The 8486-nt window shown below is 38.5% G+C and overlaps 1 pseudogene; it reads left to right on the forward strand.

Moving 5' to 3' along the window:
* The window catches only part of LOC102482773 (N-acylneuraminate-9-phosphatase-like), a 7149-nt pseudogene extending 4929 nt beyond the window's left edge, over window positions 1-2220 (forward strand).
* The last annotated feature ends 6266 nt before the right edge of the window (window positions 2221-8486 follow it).

Consider the following 8486-nt stretch of genomic DNA (forward strand, 5'->3'; position numbering starts at 1 on the left):
CCCCGGACTAGGACAGACTAGGTCAACCTTTCGGCTGCAGTGGGGCTTCCCCTTCTTGGGCTTTTTAACCTTGCCACTGGCATCAGCCTTCTTGGCTTCAGTTTTCTTCTCCTTAGTATCCTGCTTTGCAGCTTTTCACCTGCCATCTTGTACAGTGGGAAAGAGCCAGAGAATCAAGTTCTAATTAGACCTCTGAACCTAGTTCTTTAGCCATTTCCTTTCTGTCTGCTCCCATGAACAGGACTTTCTGCCTCCTGCAAATGCCCTTGTTTGTTTATTTCTTGCTCTGATTTTTCACAATGTGATGTGCCCTTGACAGATGGAGGGTGTTGTTACTATGAAGCGGTACAGTGTTCAGATGATCCTGATTATGTGTTAGCTATTTAAAAGTTGTTAAGTTGGAGGATTTGGGGAGGGCTCATTTGTACGTGGTTTCTCTACTTGATTGACGTGTGGTGCAGAGGGCTTGTCCATTAGCTATCCGCAGACTGGATGTAGGCAGCATTACTACGCTAGCTGGCGCAGGTTCATCAGTGCTCTGTTATGGGGGCAGTGCTCAACAAGGCAGCACCTAGGATGTAAAGTGAGCAGTTCTTTAGCAGATGATTTAGGGAGAAAATATTAAATGATTGTATTTCCTTTACTTCAGAGTTTGCATTCAATACTGTACAATGATGCAATATTATAGTCCATTTGCACTCTTCCTTAGGGAAGAACTTTGTGGTTTTCTACCTTCTGAGTGGAATGTTACAAAAAATATATTAAAACATTGGAATAGACTTTTGACTTTATTAATGGTATTTCTGTTCTAGAATAATATTCCCTAAAATTAAAAAAAAATTAAAAAAAAAGAACTAGAACTGAATGTCTCTATAAATGAGGTATCTGCTCAATGTTGTATTTATGGTTAGAGATGTGTATGGTAGGAACTTCAGGATCTTCTGGGTTATTCAGTTTAAGGTCTCACAGTGGTCCACTGTGGCCACAATGTACCGCTTGTGCTGAGCTCCTCTCTGTACTAAGCAGTCATCTGCATAGGTCTCTTTGTGCACAGTAATTGCTCAAATCTTGGATCCTTGGAGAACTTTAATGCCACTCGATATTTTTGCCCCAGTTTCTCAACTTTAGCCATTACATAGTCAGTTATGCAAGGGATACACTTGGCATACAGATAGTCCATCACTAACTGCACTAAGTCCAGCTTGGCTTTAATGGAAAAGTTGTTAAGGTTGGTATTAACCAGGATGTGCTAAGGTGGCCCCAGCTGTGTATTATTGGAAGAATAAGCAGGAAGGGTGTTAGGAGATGTCTCTTTCTTTCCAGATGCTGAGATTTTTTTTTAAATTTAAAGTATTTGCATTTATTAAATCTACAATCAGAATGGAACCTCCCCTAAGTCATCAGTATTCTGAGGAGAAAAAAAATCAAACACAAAGCAAATGAGTTTCTTGTCCTAGCTCCTCCACAGTGTACCACCGAGGAAGTTCCCACTTCACAGAGCTGCTGAAGTCCTTTCTACTTCACAAGAGTAGACGTTAGTAATAGGAACAACTTTTTCATCTTATTAACTGGAATGCATAGTCATTCATGAAAGTCTTCCATTTTCAAACATAGTCTCTGTACTCCAGCCTGTGAAGCAGCAGGTACTGTCAGGGGTCCAAGGGTACCCACTAGTCTACATGGCCTTTGGGCACCAAGAAACTCAGCCAGTGTGGAGGACCGGAGTACAGCTGTCTGGGTCTGACTGAGTCGACTGTCCAACTTTTCTAATACTAATTACAACCATAGATGTGCCCTTTCCTTGGTATTCTAATCCCACTGGAGACTTTTCATTGAGACCTTACTCCTTTGAACACATTTTGGGCACAACATACTGTCCTCCAGGTCCAGGGGTGGAAAAATGCAGGCCAGAAGTAGGAATAGTGCACACATTCTCCTTTTTGCTTCTCAGGAACCCAGGTTTGTCCAGCGTGAAAGTACAGATGAACCCAACTGCCTGTATTTGCAGGGAGACTTCTTCCGTGGACCACACACCACCTGACACCATGGGCCTCTTGTGGGGATTCCATGGCCTCTGATTCCACTGCCTCCGTCTTCCCAGCCACAGATGCAACTCTGGCCCAGGAGGCCAGCACAGTCTCTGGGGCAGAGGTCAATTGTATTAACTCCCGTGTGGAGAGCTGCAGACCCCTCAGGGTTAGGCGAAGCCTCTGCAAGTAGAGGAGCCACTTCTGGAGGATTAATCCTTTCAGAACACATCCCTTCCTGAGGACTTTCTTTCTTTGCTTAACTCATTCATTTATTTATTTTTACATTTTCTTACTTTACATAGCAAAAACTTTTTGCTCATATTCTATAGTTCCTGACAGTTAATAAATAACTTTCAAAATTTCAAAAAACTGAACTTTAAAGATAATGTTTAAAATATTTGTTATAATTTTGTTTGTGACTCTATAACAATAGAGAAAGTATGGTTTTAAATATTTTTGAGAAAATATTTACATGTCAACTACTCAAACTATTGTGAAAAGCAACCGCCCAGCTCACAATTCATACATAAACCTTCTCGATTCAGCCATGCCCAACAAGTATTCTGTGATATATACTATCTGCTAGCAAAGATCAGTCTCTTTTTCTTCCTTTTAAGTTTTTCACAAGATAATCCTCTGGTTGTGGCTGCTCTTTTGCAATCTCTACTGATTACAATGCTGGGTTGGATAAGTCCAGGTTATTTCGTGGTTCAAATTCTTTCATATAGCTTCTCTAATTCTCTCTGCCAGGCAGAACCATTTATGGTGCCAGGCCATCTTCCCGAGAACTTCTTTTGGCTTACTTGACATCTTCCTTAGTTTTCTGGTTTAATCTTCAGATATGACATTTAAGTCAAAGCCCTGTCCAGTAGTGAGTATTTCTATTCTGATTCAAGGCAACAGGTATTGTTTAACTTCTGCAAATCAACATTCTGCACAAAATAGGAATACTCCCAAATATTTCCAATTCCAGAGGGATCAGGAAGGGAGAAAAGTTTATGTTTCCATTTAAAGAAAGAAACAAATAACAAGAAGAAACATCTTAACAAATAGCTGAACCTATCAACAGCTCAAAAGAAAGCAAAATCCTTAAATTAGGAAAACAAAGCATAGTAAAGAAAAAGACAGTAATGTTTTACTTGAAAATCATAAAATTCTATTTCACCAGTTCAGTCTTATATAATTAATCCTTCTTCTGTTGAATTTGCAGTGTTACAGTGGTACAGTCTTTCTATTTGAATACTGGAACATTCAGCGTTATTATTTATATTTCTTGTCCCTAGTATTAAGTTGGTCATTTTCTTGGTTGCTTTTGGTTCTCTTTTTGTCTGTATGTACTTTAGTTTGCCTGGTAAAGCACTCCTTTCAGAACTTCTTGAAGAGCTGGTCTGGTGTTGGTAAATTCTTTCAGGTTTTGTTTATCTGAGAATATTTTTACCTTTTCTTCCTATATGAAGGATAACTTTGCTGGGTATAGTATTCTTAGTTGAAACTATTTTTCACTTAACACTTTGAATATCTTTTCCCATTCTTTCCTTGCTCACATTGTTTCTGATGAGAGAACTGATGTTAGACTGATGGGATAACCTTTATAGGTAACCTGACATTTCTCTCTTGCCAATTTTAGTATCTTGTCTTTTTCTGTGGATTTTGCCAGTCTGGTTATGATGTGCTTTGGATAAGATCTTCTTGGGTTGATTCTTTTTGGGGTCCTTTGTATTTCTTAAAACTGGATATTTAAATGTCTCTCTAGATTTGGAAAGTTTTCTTCCAGGATTTCATGGAATAGATTATTAATGCCCTTATTAGTTTCTTCACCTTCTGAGATATTGATTATCCAAAATTTTGGGCGCTTAATGGTATCTAGTATTTCTTGTATAGTATTCTTTTTTTTTGTTGTTGTTGTTATTTTCTTTCTTTTCCTTTTTTTTTTTTTTTTTGCCAGAGGTTTTGCCTTCAACATTGAGATTTGTTCTTCTGCATAGACTCATCTGCTTTTACTACTTTTGAGGGAGGTTTTGATTTCCTGTATTGCACCCTTCGTCTCTGACATCTCCATTTGATTCTTTTTTATGGTGTGTTTTTCCTCTTTCAGATCATGCAAGAACTTCCTCACCTTCTGGAACTTGTCTCTTTTCTCCTGCATCTTCTGTAGTTCATTGCCTTTGAGCTCTTGCATCTCCTTTCGTTTTGTCACTATGAATATTCTGAATTCTCTATCAGACTTTTCCACTGTACTGTCTGTGGATAATGAAGGATTGTTCTTTTCATTTAGGGGAGAGATATGTTCTTGGTTTCTCATATTTCTTGTGCCTCTGAGGTGTAGTTTCTGGTCATTCTGTGACAAAATATCTCCTCTATATGTCTCAGTGTTTCGGGGTCTAGAAGCTGAGGTTTGTAGCGTAACTTTAGTCACCTTGGTCCCTAAACACGTTAGGACACACCTCAGATTTAAAATGGCTTTTTGTTTGAGGGTTTCAGGAGTTTAGGAGATGAGGTTGAGAGCATGACTTTAGCCACTTTGGTCCTTAAATGCACCAGGACACATCTCAGATTTAAAATGGCTTCTTCTCTGAGTGTTTTGTGAGGCCTAGAAGATGAGATTTAGAGCATAACTTTAGTTGCCTTGGTCCCTGAATGCCCTTTCCTGAGGACTTTCTACAGATACTTTCCCTCTCCCCACCTTTAATTTTCTTGATAATGATGTCTCAATCCTGACCTCTTTTGCTGTGGTAGGGATAGCCTTTTGATTTGGGTAAACAGGTACAGAGTCTTCTATATGCATCCTATTTCTGGCCTTTGGAGCTGATCTTTAATTGTTGGCACCAAGCCCACAAAATGTCTCAGTGAAACTGGTTGACTAGTGGCAGTTTATAGGGCAATGAGGGAATTTTTTTTTTTTTTTTTTTGAGGCCATAGACTGTCATTGCATTGTGCTTTCTCCTTTGGACAGCAAGCTTTGTCATCTTTCACACATCTTTTTAATTTTTTCCCCTTTGCTGAGGTTGTTGGTAACCATGTAGATGTGGTTGGTCCACTGGAAGCCCACTGCTGCTCTTCAGTTTCTACAGACACTTGTTCACACTTAGGATTTCCATATTTTTCCTTTGACTTCTCTGTGGATTTCCACTCCTTGCCTCTTGCGTGCTCCATACTCAGAAAGTAGAACAGGTTGATAAACGAAAATTCTTCTCCCTTTTCTTTCTTTTAATTTAAGCCTCTGATCTCTGAGACTAAGCATGGTCACATACTTTCTTGTTTTCTTTTGTTTCTCCATACTCAAGCCACACTCTTGTTTCTTCAGTCAGTACTACTCGTTTAAATTCGACATGGCTGTTGTTTACATGGTGTTATGACTTGAATGATGGGTCCACCCCAAATTCATGTGGTAAAATTTGGTGATCCATGGTAATGGTGTTAGAGTGTGGAGACTCAACCAAATTATGGTGTTGGGAACTGATGAACATCAAGATAGGTCTCCCATGACTGGATACTCGTCTTTATGAGGAGACACAGGTACACAGATACACATGCGCTTTAAATCCATCTTGCTTCGGAGTTCTCCACCAGCAAAAAGTTCTTCACTAAATGCAGCCCCTGGGCCTTGGACCCCAAATCATGAGCTGAATAAATTTCTGTTCTTTTTAAATTACCTAGACACTCATATTCTGTTATTAGGAATACACTAGAATTTAAAATGTTTCTGTATCTTTTAACTTAAGAATCCGTTTGAACAGCATATAGTTGAATCTTTCTTTTTACTTTGTCAGAAAAGCTCTGCCTTTTAGTTGGAGTACTTAATTCCTTCACATTTAATACAATACCGATATGGTTGTGGTTGGGTTTAATTCAACCACCTCGCCATTTGCTTTCTATTCATTCTTTCTGTTCTTTGTGCCTCCTTTTTTCCTTTGTGTATACTTTATAGTCTAACAATTTTTTGTTTTCTATTTCATCTCAACTATTGGATTTTAAGCTAAATTTCTTTGTAGTTTTTATTCCCCTCAGAGGTTGTGTTCACTTGTCAGAGAGAAGGAAAGGGAGAAAGTATTTTTCTATGGGGCATGGTCACACAGCAATTAATTTTCCTCCATGTCTCTCTCTCTTTTTGGGATTTTTGGACACCTACAAACACATGCCTGGCATGTTTTTCAAGCTGCTGGGTCTGGGATTTGAACTGCACTGTTGGCCATTGCTGTGGGATCCAGCTCCCTTAACTACCAAGGCACAGGCTGGCCTAATGTGTGTATTTTTAAGTGGTTGCCTTTTTACTTTTTTTAAAAAAGATTTTTGTTATAGGGCATATATGCTTGTCAGAGAGACAGAGACAGTAAGAGGGAAAGTGAGAAATCACACCCTAAGGGGGATAGCCATGCCACAGTCCCTTCTCTTCTTAGGATTTTTGGGAATGCATGCACATATGTCTGGCATGATTTTCAAGCCGCTCAGTCTGAGACTTGAACTGCCATCAGCCATGTGGGAGTCTACCAGCACCTTAATTAACCACCACGTCACCTGCTGACCCTAGGTAGTTGCTGTAAGTATTACAACATACACTCTTAACTAACCACTATCTAACTTGCATCACTGTACCATTTTATGTATAATAAAAGAAACTCATAGGAGTATAATTTTATTTTCTTAATTTTGTCCTATTTGGTCATATATTTTTATTTGTACATGTGATATAAAGCCTATAGTATGTGGTTATTATTTTTTCTTTAAATGTCAAGTTAAAAAAATTTTTTTTTTTTTTAAAGATTTTTGCCAAAGAGCATGTGTGCTTGCTGGAGAGAGACAGAGAGGGGAAGTCAGAAACCACCCCCAAGGGGCATGACTGTACCTCACTCCCTTCTTCCTCATTCTCCTCCCAGGATTCTGGGCACTCATGCACACATGCCCAGCATGATTTTCAAGCCACCAGGTCTAGGACTTTTTCTTTTCCTCACCAGACAGACAGAGAGAGACAGAGAGACAGAAGGCGAGAAATCCCCCCCCAGGGGGGATGGCCACACCGCAGTCCCTTCTCCGTCATTCTCTTCTCAGGATCTTGGGTACGCACGCACACGTGCCCGGCGTGAGTTTTAAGCCACCGGGTTTGGGACGCGAACCGTGGTCGACTACGTGGCAGTCCAGCGACATAGCCATTACGCTAACTGCTGGTCCCACAAGGACTTGAACCATGGTTGACTATGTGAAAATCCAGCACCTCAACCACCATGCCACCTGCTGGCCCTAAATATCAGTTATTTTTAGGAAAACAGAAATGTTTTATATTTATCCACACTTATGATATTTCCAGTGATCTTTATTACTTACTATAGATTCAGATTTTTACCTTATATCATTTATCTGCAATCTGAAAAATTTTCTTTTTCCTCTTTGGTAATGTACATCTGCTAGCAACAAATCATTTCAGTTTTTATTGAACTGAAATGTCTTTATTTTTCTTTCACTTCTGAAGGGTATTGTTTATTGGATCCAGAATTCTGAGCTGATAAATATATTTTAGTACTTTAAGGACATGATTCCATTATCTTCTTGATTTTGTGTCTATCAAGTGGTTAGCCATCACTCGAATCTTTGTTATTTTGTATGTGATATGTCTTTTCATTCCTGTATTGCTTTGAGGATTTTTCTTATCTTTGACTTTTATCAGCTTGCCTATGATGTGTCAAGGTGGGGTTTTCTTTGTTTTTGTTCTGCTTAGGGCTTGCAGAACTTACTGGATTTCGAGTTGATATTTTAAAATAAAATTTGGAAAACTTTTGGCCAATATTTTTCTTTTTTCTACCACGATCTTTCTCATTGTCCATTCCTTTTTTTTTTTTTTTTTTTTAAATCTCTGTCCCCTTCTTCCAGCACTCCAATTACATGTATATCAGACCACTAGGGTAACATCTTACAGGGTTATGTGTGTGTGTGTTTGGATACTTTTCTATTTATTTGGCTTCAAATTTCTAGAGTTTCTCTTTTACACTTTCTGGTCTGCTTTTTGTATTGAATTAATTTTTAAGTTTAAAAATACTGTATTTTTTTTAGTCTTAAGTTTTTTGTTTATGTCTTTTAAAACTTTTCCAAATTTTTCATGAAATTCCTCATGTCCTTGTCTACTGTATTTGTTTCATTCTATAATTTTAAAAAATAATTATGCTAATTTCATCTTAGTCATGTTAGTCCTGGCTCTTGTTTGAAGATATCTCCCAAAAATTCATGTGTTGAGCCATTATAATGGAATTAAAATGGTGAAAACTGAATCTAAATTTTATGTTGAAAGGTGGGTCTTTGGGAAGAAATTTATATTAAAGTCATCAGGGTGGGCCCCCATGATTGGCTCCTGATGGGTTTATTAGCAGGGTGAATGAGAGACAGAGACATGAAACACAGATCACACTTTCTTGCCCACTGCTATGTTGTGACATGACTAGAAGAATTCTACCAGAGGGAACCAGCAGT

This window comes from Tupaia chinensis, unplaced genomic scaffold (genome assembly GCF_000334495.1).
Source record: "Tupaia chinensis unplaced genomic scaffold, TupChi_1.0 Scaffold141490_1, whole genome shotgun sequence".
Classification (NCBI taxonomy): domain Eukaryota; kingdom Metazoa; phylum Chordata; class Mammalia; order Scandentia; family Tupaiidae; genus Tupaia; species Tupaia belangeri.